We start from the raw sequence: 23,369 nt of genomic DNA, 5'->3' as shown, positions 1-23,369 counted from the left end.
TTCAAATCCCAATTTCATCTTTTTAAGGATAGTAGGACCCAATAAGGAATATTGAATAATGAGGGGTGTGCAGTGGCAGAAGGTAGACCGGGCGAGGATGCATATGGTCCCAAGGAAAGTTCCAGAATGGATTTCTTAATGCATAGCTAAAGATCCTTGCTTTCTTTTGTAAGGAGCTGGCATGTATTTGCAAAGAATAATTCATAGCAGGGAGTATGTGATTTCTGGCCAGAGTTCAGCAGCTTATAAATCAGCGACACATCTCAAACATTGAACTTTATCCTTTAGACCTGGAACATTTGGACTTAATCAAGCCCTTGACAAGATATTTCCTGATAATTGAAAATAAAATAGAAAAATATGAGCTGGCTTATAGTAACGCAAGCTGAATTGTTTTCTGGTACTTCCTTCAGCTTTTTGGAAGTGGTGATACTGGTAAGTTTTGCTGGGCAGAGGACCGAATGTGATCTTTGCATTCATACTTCAGTTCTAATCCCAGCTCAGCCACTTCCTAATTTTGTAGCCTTGAAAAGCCACTTAATCTTAGTCATCTATAAAATAGGGAAAACAATACCTCAGGGAGAGATTTGAGGATTAAAGCAGAGTAATTACAGTACCTGAACTGTACTAGTAATGATTAGTCTGTTGAGATTTGACTTTTGGCCACAAATTTGAACCCAGAGCAACTGAGTGCTCACTTAATGCCTCCTTACCTACTGTGGGCTCCCTTTAACAGTGATTATTCTGCCTTTTCCAGGTTAGAGATCAACTTCCATGAGAGAGAAGCCTAAGTTAGAATACGGGCTGATCAGTTCTGCTTTTCTCTGCCCTCTGTGAACACATCACATTTAATGAACCTTGCAAGCCAGGCTGCATACCTCTTCTTCCTGTGTGATTTTGACTCTAAAAAAGCTAATTTGGCTATCCTTGGCATTTTTCCCAAGTCTTGACCCACTCACTGATTGCACGTCACTGACTCTTCTTCTGTGTCACTCTTTGTAATGTCCTTGATTATGACCTCCACTCTTAACATCTTGTACCTGTCCTTTGAGTTCCTTGGGGCACTCTGTGTATATTCACGGAGCTTTCTGTAGACCAGTGTTTTTCAAAATGGTGGATCACAAAATCAATTTAGTAAATTATGATCAACACTTACCTATTTATTTATTTTTATTTTATTATTATTATTTTTTTGCGGTACGCAGGCCTCTCACTGTTGTGGCCTTTCCCGTTGCGGAGCAGAGGCTCCGAATACGCAGGCTCAGCGGCCATGGCTCACGGGCCCAGCCGCTCCATGGCATGTGGGATCTTCCCGGACCGGGGCATGAACCCGTGTCGCCTGCATCGGCAGGCGGACTCTCAACCACTGCGCCACCAGAGAAGCCCTATTTTATTATTTTTAAAATTGAAGTATAGTTGACTCACAATATTATATTATTTTCAGGTGTACAACATAGTGATTCAGTATTTTTGTAGATTATACTCCATTTATAATTATTATAAAATATTGGGTATATTCTCTGTGCTGTACAATATATCCTTGTAGCTTATTTATCTTATGCATGGTAGTTTGTACTTCTTAATCTCCTACCCTTATATTGCCCCTCTCCACTTCTCTCTTCCCATTGGTAACCACTAGTTTGTTCTCTATATCTGTGAGTCTGTTTCTCTTTTGTTATTTTCATTCATTTGTTTATTTCTTAGATCCCACATATAAGTGATAACATACAGTATTTGTCTTTCTATGCCTGACTTATTTCACTAAGCATAATACCTTCCAGGTCCATCCATGTTGTTGAAAATGGCAAATTTCATTATTTGTTATGGCTGAGTAATATTCCATTGTGTGTACATATATATATATACACACACACACACACATCCTCACCAATATTTGTTATTTGTATGACCAGCATCTTTAAATAAATGAAATAGAATTGAGTAGAAAAGTTAAGAATTTATTAAATGTATTAGGGTGAGTATCACTTTGTGAACTTTGTTTCAGGGGTGTGTGTGTGTGTGTGTGTGTGTGTGTGTGTGTGTGTGATGTGTGTTTCTACCATGTAAAATGCTTTTCCTAACGAGGGTCTTAGTCTGAAAAGTTGGTAAGGCACTGCTCTAAACTTTCCCTTTTATTTCTTTATTGCAAACTTTTTTGATTATAATGTCAGATTTCTATTGTTGAAATATCTTTTTGTTTCTCAGGTCATGGGGGCAGATCCCAAGTTTCCTTTGAAGTCTGCTTTCTAAGTTTGTGTCCATCATTCAGGGACCCACCCTCTCCTTGCAGGCCAGGCCTTCGTCATCTATCCATTCACCTCTGGATCTCTAGCGCCCAGGTTCTCTACTCTGTGCCTCAAGGTGAACTGTGGTGCTTTAACAAAGCTGATTACTGACCCCACTGCTAACCTCTTAGCTCAGACCCTCGTAGAGGGTAGAATTGATAGCCAGTGGCATGATAGTAAGAGCATGCTACATTTTTATCTGAATGAAAACATGAAATAATCAGTCACCTCCAAATTCCTATTATTTTATACCATATTGTTAGAAATTTTATGCAAAGTGTCCAGTCACCCTTAGCCCATCTTCCTCCTTCTATGAGACTAAATTATCCGTAAGGCAAAGTGAAAACTTTCTCTGCCTGTCTGTCTTTAGTCAAATAAGATTCCTAGGGATTGTTGGATAATTGTTGCTGCTCACTCTGACTGTATTGTATCATTAGTTCTCAAAAAATGTTTATTGTTTAGCTCTCTTGGCCGTGCTAATGTTGTGGTCCATTTCTTTCAAATGCTACGTCAATAGCTCTGTGCTGCGCAGGCAGCCTGCTGGTACTTCGTTCTCACATCTGTTCTTTTTTCCTTTGTCCTTCACTCAAATGTTCCCCGCAATGTTTATGCACTCAGATTTAGTGAGTCACTTTTGGGTGTGTGTATGTGCAATGGCTTTTTATATGTTGGCCTTGGGTATTATTTTCTGAAGTTATAAATCCTTTAAGCCCACCTGCATTTTTCAAGTAACACACCCGAAAGCAGATGTCCAGTCCAGGCTTTGGGGCCACACTGGGCAGATGGGCAGGAGGCCCATCTGTCAGCAGCCCTAAAACATCAATGGAATAAATTGGAACCCTGTTGCTATTTAACCCAAATTTCCACCTAGGACTCCTGACACAGCTGATGAAATAGTTCCTGTTCTGCCAAAGCGCACAGAGTCCTCAAGAGGACTCTATGTATCTCCTTTGTGTATCTGCCCACCTCTGCTAAATAAATACTGAATGTTGTGCCCAGGGACCCATGTGTCTGGCTCAGGTCTGGTCTGGTAGAATTGCTCAAGTTTCAGGGACCACTAACCCTGGGGTTGAAACTCAGGCAAAAAGTACAGTTAAGGAGAACTTTATTGGCTACTTACCTTTGCAACTTAATTATAATTTCTGGACAGTTTTATGCATAGTTGATTCCTTTTTTTCTCTCCCAGAACAAGAAAAAATGCTTCCCAAGAGTAAAATTGGTAGAACTTCCTAACTGTAAATTAGGGAAAGGAATAGGTAAGTATTTGAGAGGAGGCAGTATCTCGCTTGAAGTATTATCTTGCGAGTTATTTGGTTAATATACTTGTTAAATTTTGTTCAAAAATAAAACTACGAACCAGGAGAGTATTATTAAGTCAGTAGTTAGTTATGAATACCAAATAACTTGACTTTTGACTTTACCAACCTACTGTCAATGTTTTTGACTGTTTTTTGATCATTTGTTTTTGTTTGGTCTGTTTAGCAAAAACAATAGACAGTGTTTGATTTTATGGTAATATAACCTGAGCAGATGGCAGAGGAGGGACAAAAGAGGAATAAAAAACAATGAGTAAAGGATAAAATTTTTAAAAGACCTCACACACCTATGCAGTTACCACAGGGCTTCTCCTCATGCATCTCTCTTTTAATATCTGGGAGGAAAGTTTTTCCCAGAAACTCTCAGCAGATTTTCCCTTAGATCTCATTAATCAGAGCTAGACAACAGGCTGGTGCCCTAGCTGCAAAGGAAGCTGGGAAGGTAATTATGGGCCTCTTTTGTGGAAGACTGACCCTTCAGCAAAGATAAAAGGGCCAGGGAATAGCAGCTGGTAGGCAACCAACAGGAGTGTCGGAGGACTCAAGTCCCCATCTGGCTTCAACCAACCAGTGTTGTTATTTGAGAACAACTTGTTTGACATTCATGCTTTTGTTATTATTTTTTTTAATTTTTATTGGAGTATAGTCGATTTACAATGTTGTGTTAGTTTTAGGTGTACAGCAAAGTGAATCAGTTATACATATATATATATATATATATATATATATATATCCACTTTTTTTTTTAGATTCTTTTCCCATGTAAGTCTTTACAGAGTATTGAGTAGAGTTCCCTGTGCTGTACAGCAAGTTCTTATTTGTTATCTATTTTATATATAGTAGTGTGTGTATGTCAGTCCCAATCTGCTTTTGTTATGTTTTGAGGGTTTTTTTTAGAATTATTTATCTCAGTTGACTGAGGTTGGAAAGGCTAGACCACACGACTTAATGCAGTTAGCATCAGTAAGCTTGGTCAGATATCTTATAGTGTAATCTTTTTTTCTAGAAAACAAACATGATATTGATATTAAATATCACTGGATATTTGAAAAACAAACATCTCCACTAAAATTATTAATACCAAATCAAAAATCTCATATGTCTTGAGATTGATTGAAATCCAAAAAATTTACATGTACTTAAAGCATAACTAATTTGGTGATATTTTATTGATGTTTATATTAATAGTAAAAGCATATTTGGCATATGAAATGTATCCCCATTTTAACCAAAGCATTTGGAATTTGTTTATATTTCCAATAGGGTTTTCAAAGAGTTTATTTGGTTTGGAATTATTAAGTATCAACATATATCGGGAGTTTATGTCTTTAAAAAACAGCAGGCTATTTTCAAATTACTGTACCTTTTGTACATTTAGTGAATTTCCATGTACTTTAAGAGGTTTTGGGCTCTAAGGAAAAAGTTCTAGCCCATCAATTTAAAACAAATATATTAAGTGTACATTTTAAATGTACTTTATTTCAATATATGAATCGCTTTTAATTTTTAAATAATCACAGTAGTCAACTGGAATAAATAAATGAACCTATCAAAGAAGAGCTAAACATGTAGCCCTACTTTCAAGTTAAGAGTGATAAAGAAAAGGACCCTTAGCTTCCTGCAACAGTATGAAACAATCTGTGCTGTCTATTCTCTTTTCTGACAGAAACTGGCTCTGAAGATTTGGAGATACTTCGTAATGGACTGGCTTTCATTAGCTCCGTAAGTGTTTCCTTTCACTTACTGTGCTCTGAATCATTTTCTAGGACTGGCAGCTTGTCTTTTGTTTCAGCCTTTTTCATACCAATGCCCATCTTCATAGAAAATGAGCAGTGATATGGTTCAAAAAACAAACCGTATATGCATTCATACTGATGTTATGATTTTGATAGTATATGTTCTATGCATATTTGTATTCCTGTGTGTACAGTGAACTCTTACATTCCCCTGTCTTCCATTGTGGCAATTTGTGAGTCCAGTGAGTTCAAGAATGGCTTCCCATTCATCTGTCTATTCCTTGAAGCACTTAAGTGGTATATTCAAATATTTGCTGAATTGAGTGTATATATGTGTGTATGTGTGTGTGTATATATCCCCTCCCACATCATTTAGATTTTTATCTTTTTTTATACTTTTCAGAATAAGCCTTTTAATTTAAAATCGTTGGTATTTTATTCCACAATTTCCAAACTTTGAAGAGAAAAGCCACCATGTTGTTGAACCTCTCCTGCATATAGATCATTGCGGTTGGTGATATAGCTCAAAACAAGAGAAGTCAACAACCTAGTCTAGGAAAACGGAGTTGATAGGATACAGTATACAAGTCATCCAGCCATTGAAAACCCTTTGCTTCCTGTTGTAGTTCATTCAATCCAGTTTTCTCCTATGAAGATGGAAGACTAGTCATCCTATGTAGAAGTGTCTTACAAACTCTTTTTTAAAGGAACAGAATGTATATTTCCAGCAAAATCTTATATGGGACCCAGATATGTAAAACAAATAGATATGTGTCGTTGTTCTACCTTCAGGCTAAGAAAGGAGTTGTTCCCTTTGCTTACTAGACTTCCCCTAAACCTCGTCTCTGAGATGCTTCCAATAAACCTGCTAGGGGACAGTTTAAAAACCATAACCAATGTTCTGTCCGTGTTCCTTGCTTATATTATTGAAGCCCATTTATAAATGTCTCTTTGGTCTGCTCTTCTTTTTTTTTATCTTTGTCATGGGTTGGTAGCTTGATAGCTGTGATATTCGACACACACGGAAGGGTCTGTGCCTGTTGGGTGGGGTCACCTGGTGGAGCATGTGGCTCCCAGAGACCCCGTGGGCCTATTGCACAAGCCAACTAAGAGGCTTCCCATGTGGCCCTGTGGCCGGAACCAGACAGTGTGAACCCATGTGCCATCTACCACCTCCATCAGCATTTGAAGTATTTATAAAGTGCCTGTGTTTTCTCCTCCGTTATTCTATAAGGGATTAAAATATCCTGGAATAAAGAGCTTTGAACCCAATAAGCCTGGAAAAATACTTCTGACGGACATGAACAGTGGATCATGTCCACTGTTGAAGAGGATACAACAGTGTTGGAACTGAGGATCACTGGAAGTAACTTCGATTCGTCTTCATTTAACCCTCATGGGATTAGCACGTTCACAAATGAAGGTAACAATGTTTATTTAATGTTTATTAAAAATAAAGCCAAATTTAAAAAAAACAGAAAAATGTTAATGAAAGAATATTTCTTTTCATCCAACTAAAGTATAATCATGAACAATGTTCTTACTCTGGGTTTTAAACTTACCCTCATGTTAATTAAATATAAAGTTATAACCACGTAAAGGCTCGAGAATGCTAAAATATTTGAGATTTGCAAAACACCTAATTTTTAAAAATACCAACCTTCACATTATCTCTGTAATTACTATAGTAATGATATTCAGCTCTAATCATTATGGGTTTTTCCAACTTAAAGAACTTTACAGATCCAGGCATTTACAGGCATAGATTTTTCTAACGTAAGACACCTGCAACCTACAGATCCACTGACGGATGGTCGCTTTCGATGCCTCCCTGCCCACTGGTGCCTCTAGTAGTCTTCAAACTGCTTCTCCACATTTTAACATGTTGCCTCATCCCTTATGCCTTCATCCCACTTCTTCCCTCCTTTTTGCAGCCATTTCCTTGGTCTCTACATTAACTCTCAATCCCGGTTGCTCACACAAGCACCTGGAGAGTTTTAAAAAGCCTGATGTCCAGGTCCCAGCCCCAAATATTCTGATTCAGTTGGTCTGAGGGAGGCTTGGGCAGTAGTGCTTGTTACAAGCTCTCCAGGAGATAAAAATGTGAGACCAGGGTTGAGAATCACCCTGTCGTCCATCTCCTCATCAGACAATCCCTTCTTTGGTCCCTGCAGACTTTTCCCATTTTGGCGGGCTAAAATTGCTGCCTTGAAAGTTATCAGCAATGTCTCTCTCTCTCTTCCAACTCTCCCCCTCTGCCTCTCCTTCCTCCTTGCCCTCCCCTCCTCTGCTCCCTCCCTCCCCACTTCGTTCCTCCATCTTATTTTATACTGATCAATCACCCCTCCCTGATATTCCAGTACACTTATCTGTCCTCATTCTTTTTTATTTATTTATTTATTTATTTATTACCTTTTGCTGTGTTGGGTCTTAGTTGCTGCGCATGGGCTTTCTTCAGTTGCAGCGAGTGGGGGGCCACTCCCCGTTGCAGCGCACGGGCTTCTCACTGTGGTGGTCTCTCCCGTTGTGGTGCATGGGCCTACTTGCTCCGCGTCATGTGGGATCTTTCTGGACCAGGGCTCGAACCTGTGTCCCCTGCATTGGCAGGCGGATTCCTAACCACTGCGCCACCAGGGAAGCCCTATCTGTCCTCATTCTGATTCTGCTGCAGGTTGTCTCCCCTCTTTATTATTTTGTCACTCATTTCGAATTCTCTGAGCATTCCCCAAAGGACCAATATTTTGTCTCCTCTTTATTTTCTCTATTTTGGAAAGTTCAGCCATGTCACAACTGTAACTGTGCCGGCTCTCTAGGAGAACACCCCCAAAGTGAATGATGATGATGATGATGATTATTTTAATCAACTCTTCAGTTCCCTCCCTTCAGCTTATTAGATACTTCTATTTGGGTTCCTCTCCTATAGCCACATTAAACTCAAAATGTCGAAAAGTAATTCTTTATCCTCTTATCTTCCATTCTTCATGTTTACCCCATATGACTTCTCTTCTTCCATATATGTATCTATGAAATATATCCATATGTCCATATATCTTTCCCTTTCAATGACCTCTTCACCCATTTATCAACACTATATTTTATTTTCAAAATATTTTAAGTGCAAAGAAATAGGGTGTTGGGTGTGTGCATGCTCTTTTAAATTAACATGGGAAAAGTAACCACATACATATCACACAAGTGCTCGTATAAATTGCTTCTGTATTAAACACTACATCATGGATTCCTTCCTCTGACAGTGCATTTAGAGCTACTTTACAATGGCTCTTTAGGATTTTGTTGTGTGGGAGTACCATAATATAGTTCATCTGTCGATGGATATTAAACCTGTTCCCACCTTTATGCTCATTGAAAACAATGCCAAAATAAACATTCTTGTACATACGTCTTCTGTGAACACTTCCTTAGGATAAATTCCTAGCGGTGGAACCTGCTGTGCAAAATGTGAATCCGGGTTTTAGTCCTCACTTATGTTTGATTTCCGACTCCCTCATTCCTCAGCCATCATCAGGGACTTTTGATACTTCCTGTCAAATGCCTCTCTTGTCCTTTCTTGTCTTTTCCTATCAGTGCCATCTTCCTGGTCCAGTCCCTTATCTCCACGTGCCTGGATTACTGCCATACGCACAGGTCATGTTACTCCTTGGTTGAAAGCCCCCTATAAGTAAGCCCTGGATCCCTATCCTAAGCCTTGAAGACTGGCCTTGGCTTCTGTTTCTGTGGCTTCAGTATTCCCACTCTTTCACTCCCCCAGCCACAACCTCACCATTAAGTGTTCCAAGGAAACGGGTGCCTCAGGCCCTTTGCACACTCTCTTCCTTCAGCCTGGAGCACTCTTTCCCCAGATATTCACATAGTTCAGTTTCTCATTTCGTTAGATCTCTGCTTTGACATCATCTTCTCAGAACTTCCCTGACTCCTGTGAAGAAGACATCTCATTACTCTCCATCCCTTTATCTGGTTTTGTTTTCCCTTTGTAGCACTTAGCACCAATTAAAATAAACATTTGCTTGTCAAATGGACTAATGGGAAGCTTCATAGCTGGCTTTTGTGTTCAGATTTCTTCAATTCAACCTCCTAAACTTTACACTATTTTCCTTTAAACACCAATTCAGTCACGTCAAAGCTTTCCAAAGACTCACTGCTTCCAAAGGCAAAGACTGTGGCCTAATTTCACTTGCTGGTTCTGATCAGACCTTCTTGACCACTTAAACTGGTCTCTTTCATGTCTCAGAGTTGCACTGACTCCCAGAATCTGCTTCCCTTTGATATTATCTCTCGCATGCTCTTTTTATGGAATTGATCATCTCACACTGTGTAAATTACACCTGAGCACACCTTCTCTTATTGATATTCTTCGAATCTTTTATCTCTTTTATCTCAGTGCTGCATCTTGCTGAGACCATTTGCATTAGAAAGCTTAATAAGCTCTTTGGAGTTTTAGTGTCAAGGGCTGCTCATTCTTAAGTTGAGGATTTTTTTTCCCCTTGTGGAGTCTGGAGTTTTTAGAGACTGTCACTGGGTCTTCCTTTAGCCATTTTTCTTTGGAGCAATCACAAATGCTTCTCTACAAAGACATGAAAATATTCCATCTGCCTGATACCCTAAGTACTGGTTGGAGGTGGGTTGAAATTGCTTTCTGGAGACAGGGCTGACAGCTGACAGCTCGGTTAATGTTTCCATTTTTGTTTTTAATCTCTTCTCAGATAATACCGTGTACTTGCTGGTGGTGAACCATCCAGATTTTAAGTCCACGGTTGAGTTGTTTAAATTTCAAGAAGAAGAAAAGTCACTTTTGCATCTGAAAACCATCAAACACAAACTTCTGCCTAAGTACTGAGATATGTCATATTTCTGTTTTCCTTTAACACCAGTGGATGGTTAATCCACTTTTAGTGTTTCTTTTTGGCAGGGAGTGGGGGATGGGGTGGGGGGATAATGGCAACTCCCCTTTCTAATGATCACAAACTCCTCCAAGTGTTCTTCTGCAGAAATTTTTTTTAATATAAATTTATTTATTTTATTTATTTATTTTTAGTTGTGTTGGGTCTTCGTTGCTGCGTGCAGGCTTTCTCTAGTTGCGGCGACCGGGGGCTACTCTTCGTTGCGGTGCATGGGCTTCTCATCGCGGTGGCTTCTCTTGTTGTGGAGCATGGGCTCTAGGCGCACAGGCTCAGTAGTTGTGGCCCGTGAGCTCAGTAGTTGTGGCCTGTGGGCTCAGTAGTTGTGACTCGTGGGCTCTAGAGCGCGGGCTCTAGAGCGCAGGCTCAGTAGTTGTGGTGCACGGGCTTAGTTGCTCCGCGGCATGTGGGATCTTCCCGGACCAGGGATCGAACCCGTGTCCCCTGCATTGGCAGGCGGATTCTTAACCGCTGCGCCACCAGGAAAGTCCTCTGCAGAAGCTTTTGAGGACTCAAGCCCCTCAGAGAAGACCCATCCTCTTCCTCCCTCATTTCCCAGGTTGGCTGGCTGCTGCTTCATGGCTCCTGGCCTCAGAGAATGTTCCTTTAATCTTTTAGCAAGAAAACACTCTGCTCTTCTCGAAAACCAGACTTAGTATTTCAAACCCAAGCCAGTTCCATAGACAGATTTCACATTTTGAGCTTATTTGTTATTTATTTTTATATTAAAAGATGTAATATTACATGTTTCTAAGAATCAGAAATACATACCTAAGAGGAGATCTGAAATCTGGTACCTCTAAGACCTCCCTGTGCTGCCTCTTCTGCTGTTTGTTTTGCACACAGTTTTTGAAATAGCAGCTCTTTGGTGACACTGAGCTCCATCCCAGGCTCCTTGACAGTATGACGTACAGAGAAAGAAAACACACATGGATCCCTGATCCCCAACAACCCAACACAAAGTCAACATCCTCGCCTGCCTTAGGGTTTGGTTTATGAGGTAGTGATGGATTTAGGAAAGTAATCGGACGCTATCTTCCCAAACAGGTTTTATCCTCTAATCATTATGAGTTTATAGAATCCTACCCTCTCTTTGAATAATTTACCTGCAGAATTCAATTATCTCTGACTTTGTAAATCTAGATTTCTTTTAAACCGTGTGGTATGTACATGCAGGTACCTAGCAGAGCACCTGGTAAGTGATGTGTGCTCAGTGTTATCAGTGCTCCCTCCTCTCCTTTCTTACCTGGTGGATTTGAAGATGAGGAAACCGAGATCGGCGAGAAATCGAGTTACTGGATGAAAGTCAGTCAACCAATTAGTGGCCATTACAGGCTACAGCCCAGGTCTTCATCTGCATGAAAGTTCAGACAACAGCTTTTGGTGGGAGAGTTTCTTCATACATTCATTCAACAAATATATTTTGGAAAGAGAATGTGGACGCTGAGCGTCTGGAGAATGTGCTAAATCCCAAGATCTAAATTAGGAGAAAGTATGTAGACTAGAGAAGCTGGGCTAATGGTAATAACAATAGTGATAATCACAACTTAATGAGCTTCAACTGTAAGTAGGGTGGTGCAGTAACCAATTTAACAGATTATTTTATTAACTTTTTACAAATATTTTCTTTTTTTTAATTTTAATTTTTGGCTGTGTTGGGTCATCGTTGCTGCGCGTGGGCTTTCTCTAGTTGCAGTGAACAGGGGCTACTCTTTGTTGTAGTGCGTGGGCTTCTCATTGTGGTGGCTTCTCTTGTTGCGGAGCATGGGCTCTAGAGCTCAGGCTCAGTAGTTGTGCACGGAGCATGGGCTTAGTTTTTCCGCAGAATGTGGGATCTTCCTGGACCAGCGATTGAACCCGGGTCCTCTGCATTGGCAGGCGGATTCTTAACCATTGCGCCACTGGGGAAGTCCCACAAATATCTTCTTAATTAGGTTTTATTTCTATACCAGTTTGGATTAAAGAAAATGAGGCCTGGAGTATTTAATTTGCCTCAGGTGACACTGTCAATAAATGGTACAACTGGAACTTTAACCCTGGTTGCTGGAGTCTGGAGCTTGTGCTCTGAGTCACTATGAAATAGTGAAAACTTATTTTATTTGTTTTACCATTTAATCTTGGAAATCTCAATTTTGTCCAATTTCCCAGGGTTAGAGTATTTTTTTCTGGACAATTGCAAATATATTGATCTTTGGCAATATAGAACCCAACTATAGTTAGTGCCACAATTAACTAAAATTCTGCTCTCTCAACCCAGGGATTAGCCATGTATATTTTCTGCTTTGTGTTTGATGGTTGTTTATATGGTTGTCTACAACATTAGTATTCCAATGACTATTATAATTTGAGCATGTTATTAATAATAATAACAACACAATGGTCATTATTGGTCATTTACTGTATGCCAGGCATGGTGCTAGGGTCTTTGATTCATTATTTCATTTTATTCTTACCCCAACATTTCAAGGTATGGAGAGGCTCAGAGTTTAGGGACATGCTGTGGCCCCATGGATGATAGCAAGCAACTCCGGAATTCAAATGGAGTTCATCAGATTTCAAAGCTATTACTCTAAACCCTTCTGCTCTGCTCCTTTTTATGAAAAATAGCAAAGGGTTATAAAGCAAACTAATTTCAGAAATCTAACTTTAAAAAAGAGAGGAAAAAACCCCAGCTTGCAGGCTTATGCCTGAAGCCTGTACAGACTAATCCTAAATTCCTAGACCCTTTTTCTCATGTAGTAACTGTGGCTGCCATTGACGGAGGCTTTGTGATTGGCGGGCTCCCCGCAAAGCATACAGCAGGCATCATCTCATTGTAATTCCCACTGCAACGCCACAAATGAAGATTCTGACCCTTAGTCGTCTACTAATGAGCTGTATGACTTTGGGAAAATCATTTAACCTCTCTTTACAGATGAGAAAACTGAGGCTCTGTACGCTTATCAAAGTCGCCCAGGAGCCCAGAGCTGCGTCAGAGCTGATGTGCTGGCCATGACGCCCTCCGCAGTGGAGCGGAGATAATTCTCTCCCAGATAATGGCCCCCGGGAACTTCTGTCACCTCAATCAGCGCAGCATGACTCACTTATGTGTTCGCTGTTGTACCTATTAAAGCAGAAAAATAGACTCATATATCTTAGATTTTCAGTAACACAGGGAGAATCAAAATCAGAACAGCACCAAAAAAGCCACAGCATCCTATTTCTGAGCATTCTTGCTCACAGACATTTCACTCCATTTAGAATTATGAAACTTCATGGCTGGATGGGATCCTGTAAGGCTGAAAGATAGACCAGTCCATCTACTCCTTTTTTATAGATAAGGAAACTGAGGCCCTGGGATGTGAAGTGATTGATTTTCCGTAGATCACACAGCTAATAGTAGCAGAGCTTTCACTAGAATGAAAGTCTCAAGATTGCCAGGGGGTTTTGCACTGCCTGATGCTGACTTGGACTGTTCTCTAGGAGCATCAAGAAATGTGTGGCCCTGATAATGATTCCCGGCCTAATTTAATGTCTGTGGAGTTTAGTCTATGTAAACACACACACACACACACACACACACACACACACACACACACACACACACACACACACACACACACACACACACACTTTTTTAAAGACACAGCTTATAGGATTTTTATGTTCCATTGCTATTAATCAATAACCTTTTAGGGTTTCTTAGGGTAATTATTGTCTTTGAGGATTGTATAGGTTGGACTGATTTCACATAATTCTGGGCTGTAACAGCTATTGTGAAGCCTCCATTCCACTTTTTGATGTTATAAGTAGACATTAATGAATGGCAGTGCATAATCCTGTAACGTACCATGGCTTCACCTGCATGTGTTATATGTGTGTGTTTGAATTGCAGTTGAATGGCATTGTTGGTGTGGGACCTGAACACTTCTGTGCCATCGGTGGTCACTATCTTGTTGACCCCTACCTGAGACCCTGGGAGTTGTATTTGGGTCTAGCGTGCTCATTTGTTGTTTACTACAGTCCAAATGAAGTTCGAGTGGTGGCCAGCAGACTTGATTTTGCTGTGGAATCAACATCTCACCTGATGGCAAGTATGTGAACTCTTTAAAATGCCATGCATGTCCCCAGATTCTCCTTAGACATCTTTAGAGCATATTCATTTCCTAAATGATGGGATGCATTTTAACATGTTATCCCAGTAAGAGGATTAGGGAAAATGTAAAATATCTTAATTTTTCAGGGGGTAACATATATCAAATCAGAATTTTCTGTTTTGTGAAGGCCTACTCTTTTTAAATTTCTTTTTTGGGGAAAAAAGTGCATTTCAAGAGGGGGGTACTGCAATAAACATTTAGTATTACTAAACAGCTTTGTTTTGAGGGAAGATTTTTGAGTGTATAATGAGATTAACAATTTGTAGGTATGTACATATCAGTAGTGCTGGTTTGTGACACAACAAAAAGCTTGTACCAAAATGTACATCAAGGCACCACTTCCTTCATAAAGAAAGTGTTACCATGGGGAAAAAAGTCAGCCTCACTAAGTAGTGTGCTTAGTGATGTAGTTGATTTACATTATTTTCTGGTGGTGACCGTGAAACAATTCACAGACCAGCAGTGGTTTGGGGACCACACTTTGGGTAGCATTGGTGTGTATATAAAGTCCTCCTCATCTTGTATCATGAAGGATTTGTAACATACTTAGGAGGTTAGTAACATATTTAGAGGGTAGTAACATATTTAGAGAAAGCAACACAGACAGTTTTCAATTATTCATATCATCTCCTGGTCTTCACAGATAGCAGATAATCACGCAGTCATCTATCTCTTTGTCCTGGGATGCACTGTGCTTAGACTGGCCACAGATCGTTATGATGAATGTGACATTGCACTCAGGGTAGAGGGGAGGAAGTCTCCTCTCAGATACAGGCCGAGCACTTGTCTTCTCTTGTGCTTTCTCTGGCCTAAAACGAGGGGCTAAAATGCAGAACCTGGGGCTTGCCATTACGTTGACAAACCAAGAAAAGCACTGTCATGCTTTTGCTCCCAGTTATTTGTGTTAGAGTTAAGTTCCTTCCCTACTAGTCAGTGCCAATTAGCTTCCCACCTTTAGAAGTAACTTTTCAGAGATTAAAACTCCTCTGTGCGCTGTCAACTCATTGAGTTCCTTCAGAATTTGGTGTGCTTTGAGACAGGTTCCATTTTCCAGTCTCTAAGCAAAGTTCTTCCCTAGGAAGAGTTATTACAACTTCATGGTAACCTTCTGAATCACATTACTTCATGAGCTTTGATGTAGCTCTTTCTTCTTTGAAGGTATGTCTATATATCTGAAGTGCTGGCTCATAAGATTCATGTGTATGAAAAGCACACTAATTGGACTTTAACTCCATTGAAGGTAAGATGTATTCATACTATAAGTTTGCAGAGTGATAATTAGATTCTAATTGATTTGTGAAATTAAAAGTGAGGAAAAAAGGATTGTCTAATTGGAGTGGGTAAGAACCAATTTTTCACTCTTTTATTGAGTCATCAGCATCATATGGGTTTGTTGTTCACGTTTGCTTAGCTGCAGAGTGGGAAGCAGCAAACCACACACATCACCTGTGAAACTGATTCTTTCTGCTCTAGTGAATTTTAAGCTTGGCATTGTGTTCTTCAGTTCTCTCTTTCCTTTCTTCCTTCCTCCTTCCCTCCCTCCCCGCCCCCCCTTTTTTCCCCCTCCATGTTGATGGAACAGACAATAGCCTCAACTTGTATACGACAGCACAATATTTACAAAGCCCAAGTACTCACAATGGCTGCCAGGTGCCGTGGCAGCCCATCCCTTTGCTGCCTTTGTCTCCAGCCCTTGGCCCGCTGCTGAGATACTCCTGCTTGAGTATTTCTGGGGCTCCCCCGGCAAGGCCCTGCCTCAGGACGGGGCACTTGTCTCTCTCCTCAGGTGCTCTTCCTCCAGATCTCCACGGCTCTTCCTTCATACCTTTCCAGATTTCGCTAAAATGTCACTTCAGCGAGGCCTTCCCTGGGCACCTAATCTAAACTTGCAATTCTGCTCCTTGCTAAACACACACACACACACACACACACACACACATTTCCTCTCCTTTATGGCTTTATTTTTAGCATCCTTTGCTAACATATTTTGTATTTTACTTCTCTTCTCTATTGTCTGTGTGCCTCTCCTACTAGGGTATAAGCGCCACAGGACAGATATTTTCCCTATGTGTTCCTGGAAGAATTCCCACACGTAGTAGGCACTGAACAAATCAGTTGTTAATTTAACATGCTGGGACAGGGCATTCTTCAGAGCTTCACCTTCACCCGAACCAATTCTGATCCGGTCTGAAGGTTTGGAGCAAAAGGGGTAAAAACACAAAGGAGAGGAAAGGAGAAGTAAGAGCAAAGTGGAGTATTATGAAAGTAATGCTTGGAAAAACACGAAGATGATGCTCCCCTGACACACCTGCCCACGGCATAGGAAGCGCTGTCCCCAGGCGCCGTGTGACTGTGCCCGTCGGCGCATCTCAGTGACTGTCCTGACGGGCTTCACTCTGAGAAAATTACCTTGAAGCAACATCAAATGTAACATCATGTTTGACATTAAAATCACTGGCAGGGCTAGTTCGGTATTCAGCTGAAGTAAAATGGAATTACACACTCATACTGGCTGGGGGAATAAAAACAAATTGTAGTTATAACTATAGGCACTTCTGCAAATTGAAAGTTAAAGGATTTTATAAGAATAAAACCCAATCCAGTATACATTCAACACAGAATCATAAAGGCACTGCTCTTGCCAAGGCAAGATTGAGGGCAAAGCTTATTTCAGGTTTGGCTCCCACTTCTGGCAGCACATCATGCCTGTCCCCTGACATAACAATTCAGTTGAGACTCCCCCCCCTTCACGTGTAATGTTATTCTTTCTTTTGAAGGATCATATTCATTAAGACCAGTTAACTGATACTTGGAGTGCCAAGAAATTTGATAAACTAGCTGGGATTGTTCTTAGAACTTGGGATGAGATGCAGATGGGTTTATGTCCTGTCCAAGTGTGGTATATACATACAATGAAATACTATTCAGCCTTAAAAAGGAATGGAGTACTAAATCATGCCACAACACCTATGAACTTGAAGACATTATGCAAAGTGAAATAAGCTAGACACAAAAAGACAAATAGTGTATGATTCCAGGAAGCTAGAAGAGGCACATTCATAAACAGCGGAATAGAGGTTACCAGGGGATGGGAAAGGGAGGAATGGGGGGCTCCTGGGTACCGTTTCTGTTTGGGATGAGGAAAGGTTCTGGAAATGGATCGTGGTGATGGATTCACCACATTTCGAGCGTACTTGATGCCATTGAATTGTACACTGAAAAATGGTTAAAATGACAAATTTCAGGTTTTACATATTTTACCGCAATAAAAACGATCCCCTCCTCAAAAAAAAAATCCAAGACACAGCCAGTGAATAGTCTCACTTCAGTGAGTTCCAACTCTCTAAAAATTGGGATATTTGTTAAGAGGTTCCAGTGTTTCCCAAAGAGAATAATTTACTGTTTCCCTTACCAAGGCATGTAAACATTTCCACTGGACTTTGTGGAAGCATGAAACGTGGTCTGAGTGTGCATCGTGGTGAGTTAGTATTGCTAGGAATTACGGATTTGCAAGGGAAGAGTTCATTGCTGAGCCCAAGCTGGGCTCCCTGCTGGACTGTCCGCTCTTGCTCAGCAGGACCCAGGCCTGCCCCTTGCTCAGCAGGTGTGCAAGGCAGGAGCTCATTAATCATGCAATGAATGGACGGGACCCCAGGTTTCTGTGTCCTTCTCCCACTCTCACTCCCCACCCTCATCTTTGCAGCCTTTCATCTGCCATGGAATTCACCAGCTGGCCGTGACCCCTTCCAAAGATAATAGCAGAACGCTGCGACAGACATTTTCCTCACATAAAGAATTTAACGTTATCAGCCTACGATGTCTGACACTGGGATAGATGGGGTTTGGGGATGGAGGAGACTTGGAGCTGATTTTGGCCAGAGGATGTTTGCTCAGCCGCCTCCTTTGGCCAAACTTGCCGGTTTCCAGGGTAGGAATGAGTGATGGCACTGCATGAAGGTCAAAAGGAGGCTCTGCCTCAATGCTTGAGCCCTCTCGTCCCTTCCCGGCCATGTGGAGAGAGCTCATTTTGAGTAGGAAGCACAGGGCAGTATGGGCTCACCACAGCTGTCTGTCTGCCCACGCTCTGGCCTGTGCAATGAGTCACCGCCAATTATTACAGGGTCTTCTCTGGGTGCTGAGGTAGGCTGGCCTCTGTTTGAGGTACACGGTAGATATTGTTTCTCCAACTGAGAGTTAGAGGTAAACAAATAGATGCGATTTCTCCCCGGTAGAAGGCAGCCAGGATGATGAATGATGGAATTAAGAATCGTTGGTATTATTTATGATCCCGGTACAAAGCCGCGACAGCAATCTGTGCAGTCATCACATGCTTGCAACTTATATTTAGAAAATAAGCAGCAGAAGAACAGGGAGTTGAATAACATCAGGAAGCCAAGGAAGAAACTTTTCCTCAACTCCAAGGCACAAATTAGACCCCGGGTGATCATTTCCCCTCTGGCTGCAGAGCCTGTGATTAGCCATTAAAGAAGAGCCTACATTTCATTGATGTTCTCATCAGAAATGAATCTACATTTCCTGGTTGTTTTCTGAATGCTTATAAAAATATCATTTGCACATGCCGTTTTAGAAGGAACTGTTTTAGGCTGCACTTAAAACTTTTTTTTTTCTTTCAGTTTTAATTTCATACACAGATGTTAGTCCAAATGCCTTCATCTAACTTTTAACAGTCTTTTTTGGTTTTCTGATCTTCCCCCTCCCTCGTGTGTCCTGGAAACCGGCAAAATACTAGCATAGATGGAAAGCTAGAGGAATTCCCTTGAGTGCTAGTGAAATGGGGCAGAATTGTCATGTCCCCGGAGCCAGGAGTGTGGTGACGAAGGAAGGACAGGCTGATAGTTTTCCCTGATGTATTGCTCCATCACCTCTCAAATTTTTTTCACTTTCTCTCCTTCCTTCTCTCCTTGGTTTTCATCTAGAAGCCTCTGGACTTTAACACACTTATGGATAATGTATCCGAGGATCCTGTGACAGAGGACCTTTGGGTTGGTCGCCACCCCAATGGCACGAAAATCTTCTTCTATGACCCAGAGAATCCTACTGGATCAGAGGTTAGTTTGCAAAACGAATCATGTCAGTGGTTGAAAATATAAATCTCAATTATATGTGCAAATAAAAGGGGGACATGGATAGATGACCCCAGAGATCAGATATAAAAGGGAATGGGACTCCGGGAGGCATTTGAATCAGAGTCCAGGCGGGAGACAGATGGTACGTGTAAACTGGGCGATTTGAGGGGACTTCATGAGGGCACTACGTACAGAGGTGTAGGCACAGGCAGTGAACAGGGATAACGCAGTACCCCAAGGCTAACAAGGAATGCAGGGATGGTAACCGGAAGCCAGACGAGAAGGGAGCTGTGTGTGGAGAAGGCGCTGGGAGGGGAACCTGACCTCTGGTTGAGGGATGTAGCCAACCAGCAAGGGCCTCACGGGGTTGGGGGGCTGGGGTCAGCACCCCACCTCCCTCTCCCCACCGCTGCTGCTGCTCCGTGGTCAACCTCCACTGGAGGCTGGAGGGCAAGGGAGCCTTGAATGGGCTTCGTACAGGCTGAGCACAGTGGAGGGTGGGCCTGGAGGGCTGGGTTAGGATAGCCAGCACTGGACTGCGGTCCATATCTTTATTTCAATAGTGAGTTTCTCCAACTTGGCAATTCGCAGGAGTCTAAAAAATATACCATACCACATTGCTATGGTCTAATCATTTGTGTATTACCTGCCTTCCTGTTCAACCCCCTTTTCCTGTGTGTCAGTACACGCACAAGTTTGTGTTATGGACCAGTCCTAAAGCAGGGATGGCCATCCTCTCCAAACCTTCCTGGCAGAATGGAAACCTAAATCCCTTGCTGGAATGATCTGGGCTTAAAAGAACTTCTCTTCCATCTTAGTTTTAGTACCCAAAGACCCTATTGGTGTCCATGGTCTTTTTTTCAGAGGATTGTTTTGGCAGTGCAAACAAGAATTTGAAACTCACTTTGCCAGGGGCATCTGAACGTTTACTATGACTTACCTGGGGTTTTTGACTCGGAGTTTTCAGTAGGTACTAACTGTACTTGTTATTTACGTCAGATACACGGTATACTTTCTGACATGGTTTACTGCTATGTATTCTTTTTAAAGCTCAGTTTTAAGAATCAGTCTCGGGCTTCTCTGGTGGCGCAGTGGTTGAGAGTCCGCCTGCCGATGCAGGAGACATGGGTTCGTGCCCCGGTCCGGGAAGATCCCACATGCCGCGGAGCGGCTGGGCCCGTGAGCCATGGCCGCTGCTCGAGCCTGCGCTTCCGGAGCCTGTGCTCCGCGGCGGGAGAGGCCGCAACAGTGAGAGGCCCGCGTACCGCAAAAAAAAAAAAAAAGAAAGAGTCAGTCTCATCCCACCTTCCACCCCTGAAAAAAAATTTTTTTTTAAAGGCTACATCTCTTGGATAAGAAACAAAAACCAAATACATATTTCCATTTGCCTGTTGGCCCTTCATGCCCTTTATCTCTGGGTTTACAGGACAACTGTGATTATGGTGAACGGCAATCCTCTGTGCCTTCTGTTAGTTCTTAGCTATTACGACTGCTGTATGGTATGCTGAATAGAATTGAAGAAATGTATGCTGTGGCGTGTTCACTGCTCAGAACTGGGCAGAATGTTAGATTCTAATTTGTTCTTGCTTGTTAGCTCATTTGAGGAACTTGGGCCATTTGCTATAGCATGGACTTAGTTTGCTGTTCTGGAAAAAAAATACTTCCTTTCTAATGATGCATCTGATAAGGTATAGCAAAAAGTAATAACGATCCATTGTCTAAGGCACTGACCCACAGGAGAGTGATTTAGTTTTATTAGAAAGTGGTTTCCTAAAGCCAAGGTGCACCATCAACTATTTCCCAGTAACTAACTACGACATGTGAATGCTCCAGCAGTTTCCTAAGACATCTGTCTTTGCTGCCAGCTGTTTTGGAGAGGTCCTTTTAAATGCTCACGTTGACCCTTTCATAAACAAGCACTAGCCTTCCTATTCTGCCATATTTGGTGTTTTTGTATATCGGTATCTGTTCTTCAAGTCACTGTACTTTATCCTAAAGCCTTCAGAAGAACACGAACTTAAAGTTGAAAGCGAATTTAGAGTTAATATGGTCCCACCCATCTCATTCTACAAATGAGAAACAAACAGTTAAGTGGAAGATCCAAAATACAACCTCTGGGCTCCTGCCCTACAGTGTGCTCGGTATAGTAGGTGAATCATATGAAATTACCATTTTATGGGCCAAAATGGTCAAACATCGGCTATCATGTACAGCCATCTTAGATACTAACAACACTATACTGCTGCTAATGATACAATCATATTTCTGCTCAACTAAATGAAGGAAACCAAACTCATGAAATCTTCCACATTTAGAGTTGGGACCCTAAGTTCAGAGGAATGACGAATGTGGTGGAGAGGTATGTTCTTTTTTGGGCAATGCTCTTTTCTGTGTTTGTTTTTATTGCCGCATTTAAAAACCAGGAATTAAGTGTAAACATTCAAATTCCTAGCTTACCTGAAAATATAGAAAAACTGGCCTGAATTCCAGCATGGCAATAATTTGACTCTTACTGAGTAATAGCCCCTCCTTCCCGCAATTTACCATAGTCTCTACTGCTCCTTTATGTCTCTCACCCAGGCTGTACTACTGATTTATAGTTCTTGCCTCTATAGGTCTTTGAGTCTCTATCACTGTTAAAGATCATCTGATCAGAAGCTGTCATCTTGCCAAGGAGGAAACAGGTATGATATAGAGAGTAATTTTGGAACAAAATATGGTTTACCTAAAGGCTGCTTCTTATGGAGAAATGACCCCATATTTAAAGTTATGTCTTGAGTGACTTTAAAAAATATTAATCTAATGTTATTTTTCGATGGGTGCTCCAACTCCAGAAGATTTTAGAAGAACCCAAAGTTACAGTGGTTTAGGCAGAAAATGGTACAGTGTTACGAGGAAGTACGGTTGCCTCTGTATACAAAGGGAAACTGCTGATTGGTACTGTGTTCCACACGGCTCTTTATTGTGAGCTCTAACAGGCTGATTTGCACCCATGCCCTGACAACAGGGAGCTCCTCATTTCAACTGCTTGCCACATCTAAGGGGCCACAGTGATCTCATCTGAACAATGAATGCTGACCCTAAATTTGGACATCACAAGAGATGAAAGTGTGTTTAGCTGGGAACAGATGTGATGCATAAGGCTTCTTTGAGAGTACAATATCAGATCAGTCTTGGGATATTTGACAACTTCATTTACCAGTAAAAATCCTTTAAATGGAATTGCTAAAATCATTACATCAGTTGTCAGGTCTTAAGTAACTTAACTATATGTGACCCAGAAAGTCCTTTCCCTAAAACACGTTTTCCCTGAGAGCACGTGAGCTTATTGCTGCCTTGCCTTGTCTTGTTCAAAAAGCAGGATGAACGCACATGTCATCAGAGCCCCAGCACCCAGAGCCTCCAGTTCACGTGCTGGACAACCAGATAGGCACTAAGAAGTTGTCCTCAGCTCCAGGCCTACCTCCTTAGCAAAGCCATTAGACATCCTGGCACACTCAGACCCATTCCCATTTCCCTTCTAAATATGGCTTTCCCAGTAAAGAGAAACCTAAATTACCCCACCTCTCCTTTTACTTTTGTTCATTTTTGCATTGCCAAAATTTAGTCACAGATAAATTACGGTTTGTGTGTGTGAGAGAGAGAAATTAATATCCCCCATTTGTTACATTCAGTCTTCTAAACATTTAAGGCTTTAGGAATAAAACTGTTGAAAGGATCCCCATACTCTGGGGTGCACTGACTCTAAGCTTGCCCTATGCTGCGTGAGGCCAACTGCTTAATGGATTTGTCACAGACCTGCTCCTGGCTAATAGGTTTCAGAAGCTGTGACGGTGAAGCCATGATGGGGACAGAAAGGTGGACGAGGGAGCATGTAGTGGGAGCTTTGATCT

General features: G+C 41.5%; 1 pseudogene across 1 annotated transcript in view; it reads left to right on the top strand.

Annotated features, from left to right (window-relative positions):
* Positions 1-22,451, top strand: part of LOC309827031 (serum paraoxonase/arylesterase 1-like) — a 30,569-nt pseudogene extending 8,118 nt beyond the window's left edge. The window contains exons 2-9 of the transcript in view: positions 3,472-3,541; positions 5,268-5,323; positions 6,572-6,760; positions 10,059-10,185; positions 14,128-14,326; positions 15,548-15,629; positions 19,330-19,480; positions 22,321-22,451. The product of the transcript in view is annotated as a serum paraoxonase/arylesterase 1-like (transcript). The remainder of the gene's footprint in view (positions 1-3,471; positions 3,542-5,267; positions 5,324-6,571; positions 6,761-10,058; positions 10,186-14,127; positions 14,327-15,547; positions 15,630-19,329; positions 19,481-22,320) is intronic.
* Positions 22,452-23,369: the final 918 nt, after the last annotated feature.

The sequence above is a fragment of the Grampus griseus genome (genome assembly GCF_964374135.1).
Source record: "Grampus griseus genome assembly, chromosome: 9".
NCBI classification, from domain to species: domain Eukaryota; kingdom Metazoa; phylum Chordata; class Mammalia; order Artiodactyla; family Delphinidae; genus Grampus; species Grampus griseus.
The sequence above is the reverse complement of the archived record's forward strand: the minus strand, read 5'-3'. Positions and strand labels throughout refer to the sequence as shown.